At 39.0% G+C, this 15,609-nt stretch overlaps 1 protein-coding gene across 4 annotated transcripts in view; it reads right to left on the reverse strand.

Annotated features, from left to right (window-relative positions):
- Window positions 1-15,609, reverse strand: part of GSK3B (glycogen synthase kinase 3 beta) — a 251,570-nt gene that overhangs the window by 169,681 nt on the left and 66,280 nt on the right. The window lies entirely within an intron of this gene.

Genomic DNA, 15,609 nt, shown 5'->3' on the forward strand with positions numbered 1-15,609 from the left:
ACCTACTTAATATCTATAAAATGGAAATAGCTGCTACTTAGGGTTGTGACGATTGAATAGCACAGGTTACATAGTTGTTTTTTTTTTTTTTTTTTTTTTTTTTTGAGATGGAGTCTCACTCTGTTGCCCAGGCTGGAGTGCAGTGGCGCGATCTCGGCTCACTGCAAGCTCCGCCTCCCAGGTTCACGCCATTCTTCTGCCTCGGCCTCCCAAGTAGCTGGGACAACAGGCGCCCGCCACCACACCTGGCTAATTTTTTGTACTTTTAGTAAAGACGGGGTTTCACCGTGTTAGTCAGGATGGTCTCAGTCTCGATCTCTTGACCTCGTGACCTACCCGCCTCGGCCTCCCAAAGTGCTGGGATTACAGGCATGAGCCACAGCGCCCGGCCAGTTGTTGTTTTTTAAATGCACGCCACTTAGTGGGTGCTCAATAAATTACAGTTTCTTTGAACTTTGAATTATTAGCAGTGGAAATACGAAAGAATATATTATTCCGCTCCACTATGCTCTTTTACAACTCACATGTGCCCTATCACGGTACTTATCACAATGTCCTATAATTAAAAGTCTGAACCCCTTACTTCACTAAGAGCTCTTAGAAAAACATTGGCCAGGCACAGTGGCTCACGCCTGTAATCCCAGCACTTTGGGAGGCTGAGGCGGGCGGATCACGAGGTCAGGAGTTCGAGACCAGCCTGGCCAACATGGTGAAACCCCATCTCTACCAAAGATACAAAAAATTAACTGGGCATGGTGGCGCACGCCTGTAATCTCAGCTACTTGGGAGGCTGAGGCAAGAGAATCGCTTGAACCTGGGAAGCGGAGGTTGCAATAAGCCAAGGTCGCGCCATTGCACTCCAGCCTGGGAGACAGGATGAGACTCAGTCTCAAAAAAAAAAAAAAAAACAAAACTAGACATTATTGGAATCATTTACATTTCCCACGTGCACAAGGTTCAGCACAATGCAAATGCTCAGCAAAGGTTTGCCATTGAATTTATAAGAATTATTCAAGCAGAACTGTTAGGATTTGCGAACTAACTACTTCACGTTAAACCTAAGTAGTGCTTTTGCGTCTTCCTATGCTTGCCATTGGTCAGATATAAATTCCTGGGGAGAAGATATATAGAAAAGCCTTTACAAGTAGTAAAACAGAATGGAGGGCTTACTGAAAACATGGTGACAACAAGCAGCCAAAACGAATGACTCAATGTCCCACATGTGTATTTAGGTATGGGTGGGAAATTTACTCTGTTCCTAACCCTTTTCCAAATAATTCTGGTTTCTTTAGAGCATCAATATGCAGAAATTGGCAAAAACTGGACAGGAGACAAATCTGAGATCTGAAGTTCAATTTATGTAAGCATATTGCTTGAGAACTATTTACAGTTTGCAAGCACCACTCACAGGGGGCATAAGAATCACCTGAGAGTTTACTAAAATGAAGACCCTAGAATGTATCCCCCAAAAGGTCAGTAATTCTGAAGTGGGGCTCTAGAAACTGTATTTTTAATAAGCACTTCAAATGCTTCTTAATGCAGGTCCAGCTACCACACTTGAAGAGCCACAATATACCATTTAATTCCTACAAAAAGCCTGCGACATACTCAGAACACTCATTTTAACAAATGGGAAAATTTATGGTGTTCAAAAAGATTTGATAATTTGCTCAAAGTAATCCCTTCAATAACTCACACCCACAGGATTCAGACCTGTCCATTTACTGAAAAACTCGTGTTCTGCTACATTACTTTGCTAAGGACCATGTCATAAAGGTAAGAGATGGGTATTTAGGCCCTGAAACCAACTTTCTGTGTTCAGCAAAACCTAAAACTCCAAATATCTTACAAAAGGTGCTGAAGCCAATATCTATTAGCCACCCCAATTTTTTCTTTGAAATATTCATACTTCTTCTGAGCCAATTTTAATTGACTCAATTTTTTTATCTTCTTGGTTTTACCTCAAAACCAAATTTTACTTTAAACCAAACAATAAACCTAAAATCAGAAACATGCTAATTTTCAACAGTCTGAACTTAAATATTATTTTACTTCTAAGCCATAAACTGGAATCAAGTTACTTTCCTTTTCTCTAACTTCACTGAACTGGAATAAAATCAAACCAAACCCAAAGTGAATAAATATTTCACTTGGTCTTACTCCTCACTTGAAATAATTTCAAGATGTAATTTAGAAACAGGTTTATTTTCCATACACGTCTAAAAGGCTTACAGCATGTGCATAAAAATCTTCGGCTTTTAGGAATTTACATTAGAATTTTTAACTCTTTTTTTTGTTTGTTTGTTTGTAAATATTTAATGCTATGTGCATCATAGGTACCAAGGTAATTAGTAAATTTGAACAACTACATAAGGAGTATGACAAATTATACAGGTATAACAACTATTAATTTCTGTTTATGTAAATTTACTGTATACAATTTTCAATGAAACATATACTGTAGTAATTTATCTTTTTTTCTTTTTCTTTTTTTTATTATTATACTTTAAGTTTTAGGGTACATGTGCACAATGTGCAGGTTTGTTACATATGTATACATGTGCCATGTTGGTGTGCTGCACCCATTAACTCGTCATTTAGCATTAGGTATATCTCCTAATGCTGTCCCTCCCCCTTCCCTCCACCCCACAACAGTCCCCGGAGTGTGATGTTCCCCTTCCTGTGTCCGTGTGTTCTCATTGTTCAATTCCCACCTATAAGTGAGAATATCCGGTGTTTGGTTTTTTGTCCTTGCGATGGTTTACTGAGAATTATGGTTTCCAGTTTCATCCATGTCCCTACAAAGGACATGAACTCATCATTTTTTATGGCTGCATAGTATTCCATGGTATATATGTGCCACATTTTCTTAATCCAGTCTATCATTGATGGACATTTGGGTTGCTTCCAAGTCTTTGCTATTGTGAATAGTGCCACTATAAACATACGTGTGCATGTGTCTTTATAGCAGCATGATTTATAATCCTTTGGGTATATACCCAGTAATGGGATGGCTGGGTCAAATGGTATTTCTAGTTCTAGATCCCTGAGGAATCGCCACACTGACTTCCACAATGGTTGAACCAGTTTACAGTCCCACCAACAGTGTAAAAGTGTTCCTATTTCTCCACATCCTCTCCAGCACCTGTTGTTTCCTGACTTTTTAATGATGGCCATTCTAACTGGTGTGAGATGGTATCTCATTGTGGTTTTGATTTGCATTTCTCTGATGGCCAGTGATGATGAGCATTTTTTCCATGTGTTTTTTGGCTGCATAAATGTCTTCTTTTGAGAAGTGTCTGTTCATGTCCTTCACCCACTTTTTGATGGGGTTGTTTGTTTTTTTCTTGTAAATTTGTTTGAGTTCATTGTAGATTCTAGATATTAGCCCCTCATCAGATGAGTAGGTTGCAAAAATTTTCTCCCATTTTGTAGGTTGCCTGTTCACTCTGATGGTAGTTTCTTCTGCTGTGCAGAAGCTCTTTAGTTTAATTAGATCCCATTTGTCAATTTTGGCTTTTGCTGCCATTGCTTTTGGTGTTTTAGACATGAAGTCTTTGCCCATGCCTATGTCCTGAATGGTATTGCCTAGGTTTTCTTCTAGGGTTTTTATGGTTTTAGGTCTAACATGTAAGTCTTTAATCCATCTTGAATTAATTTTTGTATAAGGTGTAAGGAAGGGATCCAGTTTCAGCTTTCTACATATGGCTAGCCAGTTTTCTCAGCACCATTTATTAAATAGGGAATCCTTATCCCATTGCTTGTTTTTGTCAGGTTTGTCAAAGATCCGATAGTTGTAGATATGCGGCATTATTTCTGAGGGCTCTGTTCTGTTCCATTGATCTATGTCTCTGTTGTGGTACCAGAACCATGCTGTTTTGGTTACTGTGGCCTTGTAGTATAGTTTGAAGTCAGGTAGGGTGATGCCTCCAGCTTTGTTCTTTTGGCTTAGGAGTGACTTGACGATGCGGGCTCTTTTCTGGTTCCATATGAACTTTAAAGTAGTTTTTTCCAATTCTGTGAAGAAAGTCATTGGTAGCTTGATGGGGATGGCATTGAATCTATAAATTACCTTGGGCAGTATGGCCATTTTCATGACATTGATTCTTCCAACCCATGAGCATGGAATGTTCTTCCATTTGTTTGTATCCTCTTTTATTTCATTGAGCAGTGGTTTGTAGTTCTCCTTGAAGAGGTCCTTCACATCCCTTGTAAGTTGGATTCCTAGGTGTTTTATTCTCTTTGAAGCAATTGTGAATGGGAGTTCACTCATGATTTGGCTCTCTGTTTGTCTGTAAACATGCTTATCCATTTGATTTACAAGCTGTCCAATTTGGAGGGCAAGGGTAGTCACTACATTTAAATTTTTCTTAAGAAGGAAGGTTACCAGATTATCAAAGAATTAGTACGCTATACATGGATGAAAAGAGAACATGGTAAGTACTTAAACTAAAGAAGTAAACAGTTACTTTTAAAAATACAATTACTCACTCACTGATCTAGTCAGTGGTCACATTCTAGAACCATCAACCTTGAGCAGTCAGAAGAAAGCCAGAAAATAGATCTCAAAAAGCTGGTATATTTTACTGTAATCTTTAGTGACAGTAATACCAGATCAGTGCTCTAAATATATTTTTAAAATCAATTAGGTCTGTTCTTGGCCTACTACACATCCCTTTGATCCTCAATATTGCATTCTGACAACCCAAATGCCCCCAATGTAACAGCTTATCCAACCCTGCCCTCTCCTGAAATATGCAAAGATATCTGCACTCCTTAATCCAAACTGCTTTTTCCACAGCACAACATACAAATTTACACACATTTTTTAATCACTTTAAAGTGGAGGTTATTAAATTAAAAATTGCTGTTGAATTGAAACAGTAGGGTGGGGAGGAGAGAGGACAGGATTTGTTTTCTCCCAGAAGACTACTGCTTACTCTAAGTCAGTCCTGCATACTTTATCAATTACAATTTAACAACTAATATCCAATCCATGAGGGCAACACTTACAGTTATCACACACTGGGGGCGTCCCATTTTATGACTATGCAGATAGCAATCTGAAAAATATTTGTTCATTTATAAGTGACAAATTTCTACAGGCTTCTACTATACTTTGGAAACTAAAGTCTAAAAGTCACCTAAAATAAATACCTCTACTTCCTCCGGACCCTGCAATCACCCTCTTAAAAGAGTGAAGTCAATTCAAAAGATTGAGAAGATAATGCAGATAAAATTCATATCTTTGACAGTCTTCCCTAGGACCAATCATGATCACCAAACCATCATCACTCATCATCACAAATAAATTTGTGAAGCACTTCACAGTTTAAAAGCACAGTTAGACCCATAATCTCATTTGATCCAAGCAACAGTCCTACAAAGGAGGAAGAACCAGTACTAAATCAGGGAGAAGGGAACTGAGACTCAAAAAATAAGTAAAATTGTTCAAGGTTATAAACAGGTGACCCCTGAACAATATGGGTTTGAACTGCGCAGGTCCACTTATACACAGATTAAAAGTACAGTATTCACAGGGTGTAAAACCCACATATACGGAGGGCCAACTTTCCACATACGGTGGTTCCATAGGGCCAACAGCAGGACTTGAGTATGCAAAGATTTTGATGTGCCCAGTGGTCCTGGAACCAATGCCCCATGTATAACAGCAATGACTGTATAGTATGAAAAACTATAGTTTAGTATAACACTACAGTTTAGACTGTATAGTATTAAAAACTACACTATAGTCTTATAGTACTCATCCAAATTGCCTCATCGAATTCCTAAGTTTAGTATGCTTTCCAATACTTATAAAAGTGAAAGTGAATTGAACAATTTACATTCTAAAATACATCCATAAAAATAACTCAGTCCAATATAACCACACATTTTGAGTAAGAGTCTTTACATCTTCTAATATAAACTGCAAAAATACCTTCAAATGTAAAACTGTGTCATTTTGCTGATATACAAAGTTACCTGAGAGACAAATCAACTAAAACGAGTAAAAAGAGAGCCAGAAATTCCCGAGGCAAATCACATCAGTGAACAGATAGCAAACATTTAAACACTTGAACAGATTTATCACAATACTAAGTAATAATACATAGCCTAACAACAGCTGCTACTTTTGCAGGAATAGAAGGAACATTTCCTGATTTTCTTTCTGGACTGGTTTCTTCTAAATATGAAACATTTTGGAAATTGAAAAAGGAAGCATGGTTTTTCTAATCAACAAACAAACAAAAAAAAGGAATGTAAAAACCAAATCTCTCTCATCACATAGTAGTTTTAGGCATCTGTTGAATTAGCTCAAGTACAATATTTTACTTTTACTTTTCATACATTCAAAAAATATATTTTCTTAATAATAGTTTAATACATCAAAAAACACTCCAAATGTATATCAAGCTATTTAAATATTTTTGGTGAGCTGTTGCACCATGTTATGAAAAAAAAAAACTGAAACAGTTCATATAAAAATACCAAAGTAGCATTCTACTCCCCATTCCCAGTTCTAAATAGCTTCCAAAGATATCCAAAACCACTTACTGACCAGCATAAGGATTGCTTACCCAAAACACTTTATCAACACCTTTGCTGTCCTCCATCAGGAATCATTTGCATGTTATGCTCTACCCCATTCCCTTAAACTTGCATTATTTGTATGTCAATGAAATCTATCTCAAACAATTTCTTTTTCAAACACACATCCTAGGTTACTCTATCTTCCATTGTTCTTTCCTATCTTTTTTACCTAAGGAAACGATTTCTTTTCTACCATTTTCATTCCACTCAGAGCCTAAAATACAACCTTAACCATAGCTGGTAAGCAAAAAGATAGCATTTCTGCTGTATACCAATATCAAAAGAAAGAAATGCCATCAACCTATAAGTACCTGAAAGGACACAGAAAGGCCTGCCAGACTCCCACAAGTCTCTACGCCTGACCTCCCTCTGATTAAATCCCTGTATCAATCACACATACAAGAAAATTTTTCAAAACTAATTCTTAACAGTGTTTTGGTGTTGTTTAACTACTATTCTTGCCATATTATTTTCTATTATGTGTCACTGTAAATATGTAGATATTTGAGCTAACTATGGCTTCACTAGGCTTTTGTAGGATAGCCTGGGAACCTATTCACATTAACGTATTTACTAAACTTACTATGAAAAAATACTTTCTAAGTTCTAAAATAATTTATGAACTTTTAGAATGCAATCTGTTTATCAGCTAAAGCTTTTCTGTATAACAAAATAGGAGGAGAAGATATGCCTAAAATATTACAATTTTTACTGTTGTGAAGATAGAGTACCTCCAAACAACTTTATAAGAACCTCTTAAAATTAATTATGGAAAATAAAATAGCAGGTAATAACTACTAGTTCTGTCATTAATTCCATTTCTGCAGCGGACACCATACATTTTCAAATACTGATTAAATTCTAGTTTACAACTTCATTAGTAATGATGCTGTTTATAGTTAATATAATGAGGAACATGCCTAAGAGAAAAATATATAGGCATACCTCATTTTATTGCGCTTTGCAAAAATTATTTTTTTTTTACAAATTGAAGGTTTATAGTAACCCCATGTTAACCAAGTCTGTCAGTGTCACTTTTCCAACAGCATGTGCTCACTTCATGTCTCTGTGTCACATTTTGGTAATTTTTGCAGTACTTCAAACTTCTCACTATTATTATACCCATTATGGTGATCTGTGATCAATGAAGGCAAACTTAATAGATTAATATTGTGTATGCTCTGACTGCTCCACCAACCAGCTGTTTCTTCATCTCCCTCCCTCTCCTCAGGCTCCTTATTCCAGACACAACGATATTGAAATTAGGCCAATTAATAAGCCTACAGTGGCCTCTAAGTGTTCAAGTGAGAGAAGAGTCACCTGTCTCTCACTTCAAATCAAAAGCTAGAAATAATTAAGCTTAGTGAGGAAAATATGTCAAAAGCCCAGATAGGCTGAAAGCTATGCTTCTTGTGCCAAACAGCCAAGTTGTGAATACAAAGGAAAAGTTCTTCAAGGAAATTAAAAGTGCTACTCCAGTAAACAGATGAATGATAAGAAAGTAAAACAGCCTTATTGCTGATAGGGAGAAAGTCCGAGTGGTCTGGATAGAAGACCAAACCAACCACAACATTTCCTTAAGCCAAAGCCTAAACCAGAGCAAGGCCGAACTCTCTTCACTTCTCTGAAGGCCGACAGAAGTGAGGAAGCTGCCAAGTTTGAAGCTAGCAGAGGTAAGATGCCCTCTCCATACCACAAAAGTACAAGGTAAAGCTGTAAGTGCTGATTTAGAAGCTGCAGCAAGTTATCCAGAAGATTTAGCTAAGACCATTGATGAAGATGACTACACTAAACAACTTCTAGATGCCATTAAGAATATTCATGATTCACTGGGTGCGGTGGCTCACGCCTGTAATCCCAGCACTTTGGGAGGCCGAGGCGGGTGGATCATGAGCTCAGGAGTTCAAGACCAGACTGGCCAAGATGGTGAAACTCCGTCTCTACCAAAAATATGAAAAAAAAAAAAAATTAGCTGGGCACAGTGGCGGGCACCTGTAATCCCAGCTACTCAGGAGGCTGAGGCAGGAGAATCACTTGAACTCGGAAGGCGGAGGTTGCAATGAGCCGAGATTGTGCCACTGCACTCCAGCCTGGGCGACAGAGTGAGACTCCGTCTCAAAAAAACAAAAAAAAGAATATTCATGATTCATAGGAACAGGAACAGGAGTTTGGAAGATGATACCAATTCATCTGGATGATTTTGAGGAGTTCAAAACTTCAGTGGAGGAAGTCAGTGCAGATGTGGTAGAAATAGCAAGAGAACCAGAATTAGAAACAGGGCCTGAAGATGTGACTGAACTGCTGCAATCTTGTGATCAAACTTGAACAGATGAGGAGTTGCTTCTTATGAATGAGCAAAGAAAGTGATTTCTTGAGATGGAATGTACTCCTGGTGAATATGCTGTGACTACTGCAGAAATGAGAACAAAGGATTTAGGATATAATCTCAGCTGATAAAGCAGCAGCAGGGTTTGAGAGAACTGATTCCAATTTTGAAAGTTCTACTATGGGTAAAATGCTATAATGCCTGGAGTGCTGGCTACTACAGTCCCAGCTAATCAGGAGGCAGAAGTAAGATGATCACTTGAGTCTAAGAGTTTGAGTCCTGCCTGGACAACACAGTGAGACACCCATCTCTTTTAAAAACTAAAACAAATATGCTATCAAACAGCATCTCATGCAACAGAGAAATCTTTCGTGAAAGGAAGAGTCAATTAATCCAGCAAACTTCATGGTTGTCTCATTTTAAACAATTGGCACAGCCACTCTAACCTTCAGCAACCACCACCCTGATCAGTCAATAGCCATCAACACTGAGCAGCAAAAAGATGACTACTCGGCCGGGCGCGGTGGCTCACGCTTGTAATCCCAGCACTTTGGGAGGCCGAGGCGGGCGGATCACGAGGTCAGGAGATCGAGACCACGGTGAAACCCCGTCTCTACTAAAAATACAAAAAATTAGCCGGGCGTGGTGGCGGGCGCCTGTAGTCCCAGCTACTCAGAGAGGCTGAGGCAGGAGAATGGCATGAACCCGGGAGGCAGAGCTTGCAGTGAGCTGAGATTGCGCCACTGCACTCCAGCCTGGGCGACAGAGCGAGACTCCATCTCAAAAAAAAAAAAAAAAAAAGATGACTACTCGCTGAAGGCTCAGATTATTAGCATTTTTAAACAATAAAGGATGTTTTAATAACTTTTATATGCACTAAGAAACCAAAAAAATTGTGTGATGTGCTTTATTGTGGTGGTCTGGAACCAAACCCACAATATTGTCAAGGTATGCATATATTAAATAACATTGTCCCAAATGATTACAGTTACTTATAATCAAATCCATATTGGTTTTTGTATTTGCCTTATCTTCCTCCCTCTAAAAACTTGCTTAACACCTCCCAATCCTCTCCCCACAAAAGAAAGAGAGAGAGAGAGGAAAAGAAAGAAAGGAAAGAAAGAAAGACCGGCCTTTAGAGAACCTGGCAATGCCATTCAAATAGGGCAAGTCCAAGTCCACCTCTTCAAGGGGGAAGAGTACTGTGAGATTAAGTGGGTCAATTCACAAAGCAGTCCACTTAGCACTTCTTTCTCCCCACAAAGCTGTCCTAGAAGATATGCTAACCGGGCTCTATTAAATAAAAGCCACTGGAATAATCCTGCACTCACAGTGGGTCTACAACTGGGACTCGGTTCCTTTATCACTGCCTAAGAAATAAAATAAGACTAATCCTCTTATTGGTGGGTCACGGAAGAATGTCTTAGGACATCCGATGCCAAAGCAGAGTGTCTCCCACACTGCTTACTCATTATTCACAGTGTCAAAAGTAGGTAAGGACATTAAAGTAGGAAACAATTTCCCTTGAAACAGAACTTTCATCCTTGGGAAATATGTACATGCCTAACTCTGCCCTTTTTTAAATGGTCTTTGTCATCTCCTACTGTTAACTACCTGACTTAATGATATATCAGGATAGGACTATCCCAAGTCTGCTAGCTGTGACTGCTGGTGAATTTCTTTCTTATACCATACCTCTACAACCTGCAGAAGCATTGAACACACACTCATTTAAAAAAAAAATCAGTGGAAACTTTAAAAGGGTTTGATGTGAATATATGCAAATAATAAGACCAAGGTTCCACTGAAGACTTTCCTGAGCTGGGTCCCTCCAAGGTTATGTCCAACACTGCCCCTAAATGCCATGTACTTTCATGCACCCTAGATGAAATTGTAATAAAAGTTAACTACAAAACAAAAATTTGTAGAGTCATCCTTTTTTCTCACCAATTTCCATTATAAAAACTGAAACTAAATACCCATGTGAAGAGTCCCACAGAATATAAGGTTTTAATACTTAATACGGTAAACACAGTGCTAGCAATAACTTTACAGATCAATAGTATCAACAGAAAGCCATCTGACCTATTACTCTTAAGGTGTTACTTAAATTTCATGATGCCCTTAAATTTAATCAAGAAGAAAAATACTATTTCCCTTATCTTAAGACCCTCATACACACACTCTCGTCACAAACCTTTGTCCTAGGTATCTCCAATATCCACTAAAGAGTAAAGCAAACACTAAGGGAGAAGAGAACGGTGTACCTGACGGCCCAGGTACCATGAAAAGATGAAGAAATGGTCAATCTCAGAGGTCAAGAGCAGCCAATTTCATTAAGATCTCCATTAAAGCAGATGATGCAGCGCCTTCCTGAAACAAATTGTGACCCACGTAGGCAATACGCCCCATTATTTACAAATGAGCTTGAAAAACTGAACTGATGAATCCAAATTTAAAACAGAATATATCAGTTTTATTCAACTTTGCAGGTAGGGTAAATGTTCCAAATATTCTAACCAACAACATAAATGGACTCCAAAAATTAAGCTGGCACTTAACAGTCTTAGGTTTTAATGGCTCACACCTATAATCCCAGCACTTTGGGAGGCCAAGTGGGAGGACTGCTGTTTGAGCCCAGGAGTTCAAGACCAGCCTGGGCAATATAGTGAGATCCTGTCTCTACAAAATTTTATTTTTTTTTTTAATTAGCCAGGCATGGTGGCACACACCAGTGGTCCCAGCTACTTGGAAGGCTGAGGTGGGAGAACTGCTTGAGCCCAGGAGGTCAAGGCCACAGTGAGCCATGTATGCTCTCCACTACTGGAGCCACTACTGCACTCCAGCCTGGGCAACACAGCAAGACCCTGTCTCAAAAAAACAATTCCAGATTCATGGTATTTCTGGGAGAGTATAATAGACATTCTTTGACATTCTTTATGGTACCTGTCAAGTCTACATACATAAAGCCTAATTAACTACTAATTTTCTATTTTTTCAGCTCACATTTTCATTGCTACATTAATAGTTAACATACGTACACACATCTCTCTTCTCTGAAAACCTCTTTCCCCTCCCACTGGGTAAAGTGCCTGAATATGTTCATCTAAGTATTTACCAAAACAACAACAAACTCCCTATCTCATGAGAAAAGCAGATATTATTTATACAAATAACTGCTGCATTAGATAATAACTGAAGTAAGAGGTACAAAGGAGAATGGTAGGGTACAATTAAGTCCATAATGGGAGTATCTAGAATCCAGTCAGGGTAGGTCCCTCCGAAAAAGTGGTATTTCAGCTGAAATTCTGAAATGTGTGAGAGGGTGGGGGGAGGAGGGAAGCAATGGAGTGGGAAGCGATAACATTAATGGCAGAGGCATGTAAAAAGAAAGATCTTGAAGGAGTTTTAACAAACTGAAAATAAGTGGACAGTCACACAAGACTGCATATTGTATGATCCTGTTCACATGAAATGTTCAGAATAAGAAAATCTATAGAAAGTAGACTCACTAATCTACCTGGTTATCTAAAGCAGGCAGTGTGTGTCAGGAGATGGGGAGTGACTGCTAATGGATAGGAAGATTCTTCTGGGGGCCAGGTGTGGTGGCTCATGCCTGTAATCCCAGTACTTTGGGAGATGGAGGTGGGCAGATCACTTGACACCAGTAGTTTGAGACCAGCCTGGCCATCTCTACTAAAAATACAAAAATTTAGCTGGGCATGGTGGCAGGTGCCTGTAACCTCAGCTACTTGGGAGGTTGAGGCACGAGAATCACTTGAACCCAGGAGGTGGAAGTTGCAATGAGCCTGGATGACAGATATCTTCTGGAGGGCTGTTTTTTAGCCTACAACAGTTCTCAGTTTGCTCTTAGCAGAACAAAACATCAGAGATCTAATAAACTAGAAACAGCAAAGAACAGAAAAAAAAACAGTGAAAAATTAATGGCAGGGAAGAAAGGAAATCATAATAGTGAAAGCAGAGGGAATCACTTAAGAGATTGAAGTAATTCTGGAGAAGATGATAAATATGAAGAACAAAGATGATCCAACATAAGGATAATTATTGTTTCATAAGTAGATGCCACACATGAATAGAAAATTTCCTTAAAACTTTCCTTGAAATTGAGAGCACTATATCTGCAGGACAAAAAGGTACAATGTATGCAAGAACTGACTCAGCATGATCAAAGTACTGTGGTTAAACTCAAGGATAAAAAAGAGTCTACCAGGCATCCAAACAGAAGAAAATTAGCCACCTAAAAGTCAGTCATCCTAAAAGGCAGGTTAGGGGACACATGGGGCAGAGAGGCAGAAGATGTTTGTAGAAAAACCAACACACTAAGTTATGAAAAAACAGGCCAAACTTCTACCACTGTTTGGCTTATGACCTTGAGGAAGTCAAGGAATGTCCTTTTTAGGCCTTAGTTTCCCTATCTGTAAACTGAAAGGACTGAATAAATATGAAATTTAGAGCCCTTTCAGCTCTGAAAGTATGATGGATGGTAGCCAGATTAAGAGGATAAAATGTCAAATACTGGGTTTTATAGCTTACTTTCCCCCTTCCAGCTCTTATTAAATCATAAGTTGGGAAAGAAAGAATGTATTTCAGACATTCCTCCTACCACCAAATACACCTATCATATTTCATCTCACAAATCAGCAAATATTAAAAAATAAACACTCAAGGCTAACAAGGGATACAATAAAACCAGGTGCTCTCAAACACGATTTTTAAAAAGCCTTAAAATTTTCCCAAATATCAAGCAAGAGATGTTAGGAAAAAACAATCACTGAATAAAGGAGAAAGAGTTATTTGTTAGAGGCAATGAGAAGGTATCTGCTGGGGCAAGAGCAGTGAAACAAAGGATACGGGAGAGAACTGGGGTAGTTTATAATCTATAGTAGTTGTTCTCAACATATAAGCCAAAGAGAACCTGTAAGGATTTATTACGGCAAGGGGGTCTGCAAATCCACACAAAAATAAACCACTGCTGGAAACAGAGAAATAAGCAACGCTATACCGCCAAATACACACACACACACACACACACACACACTAATTTTTTTATTTTTTTTGAGATGGAATCTCACTCTGTTGCCCAGGCTAGAGGGCAATCTCGGCTCACTGCAACCTCCACCTCCCAGGTTCAAGTGATTCTCGTGCCTCAGCCTCTCAAGTAGCTGGGATTACAGGCGTGCACTACCACATCTGGCTAATTTTTGTATTTTTTTAGTAGAGATGGGCCTTCACCATGTTAGTCACACTGGTCTCGAACTCCTGACCTCGAGTGATCCACCCACCTCAGCCTCCCAAAGTGCTGGGATTACAGGCGTGAGCCACTGAGCCTGACCCACATTGATTTTTATTTATTATTTTTTTTTATTTATTTTTTTTTATTTTTTTTTTTTTTGAGGCGGAGTCTCGCTCTGCCGCCCAGGCTGGAGTGCAGTGGCGCGATCTCGGCTCACTGCAAGCTCCGCCTCCCGGGTTCACGCCATTCTCCTGCCTCAACCTCTCCGAGTAGCTGGGACTACAGGCGCCCGCCACCACGCCCGGCTGATTTTTTTATATTTTTAGTAGAGACAGGGTTAAAAATACGAAATCTTGAAGTATAATTTTCCTTAAAAGCAGCAGGACAAAAAATTAGCCAGGCGTGGTGGCATGCACCTGTAATCCCAGCTACTCGGGAGGCTGAGGCAGGAGAATCGCTTGAACCCAGGAGGCGGAGGTTGCAGTGAGCTGAGATCGCACCATTGCAGTCCAGTCTGAGCCACAGGGCAAGACTCCCAAAAAAAAAAAAAAAAAAAAGCAGCAGGAGCGGCCAGGCACGGTGGCTCACGCCTGTGATCCCAGCACTTTGGGAGGCCAAGACAGGCAGATCACTTGAGGTCAGGAGTTCAAGACCAGTGTGGCCAACATGGTGAAGCCCTGTCTCTACTAAAAATACCAAAAAATTAGCCAGGTGTGGTGGTGCATGCCTGTAATCCCAGCTACTTGGGAGGCTGAGGCAGGAGAATCACTTGAACCCAGGAGGCGGAGGTCTCAGTGAGCCAAGATCACGCCACAGCACTCCAGCCTGGGTGACAGAGCAAGACTCCGTCTCAGGAAAAAAAAAAAAAAAAAAAAAAAAAGGAGGAGCAACAAAAATGAAGCCCTATTCTTTGACCCAGTACCTCCCTTTCTAGGAATATGGCAAAAGAAAGTAAAAAGAAACTGGAAGAAAATAATTGATTTACAAAGATATTCATTAAGGCATTATTTATCACATCAATAAATCAGAGCCAATCCAGATGTCCAATAGCAGAGAATCATTAGGTAAACTATGATACACTCACAATGAACAGACTATTAAGCACTCATTAAAATTACATTTTCCAAGAATATTTAATGGTTTAGGAAAATATTCATGACACAAGATTACATGAAAAGGCAGAGTATATAGCTACAAATTGCTATATATTGTGATCCCAATTTTGAAAACAAATGCTACACAAACACACCAAAAAGTAAACAGTTTTCTCTAGATACTGAGAATACAGGCAAATTTTTATTTTCTTTTTTGTATCTCTCTGTAATTTCCAAATTATCTACGTTGAGCATATAAAATGTTTTAAAGATAAATTTGCTTGAAGTTCTAAAAAGATATTCAAAGATATTCTTTCCAAAGAAGTATTACTGTCACTGGG

This window comes from Symphalangus syndactylus, chromosome 21 (assembly GCF_028878055.3).
Source record: "Symphalangus syndactylus isolate Jambi chromosome 21, NHGRI_mSymSyn1-v2.1_pri, whole genome shotgun sequence".
Classification (NCBI taxonomy): domain Eukaryota; kingdom Metazoa; phylum Chordata; class Mammalia; order Primates; family Hylobatidae; genus Symphalangus; species Symphalangus syndactylus.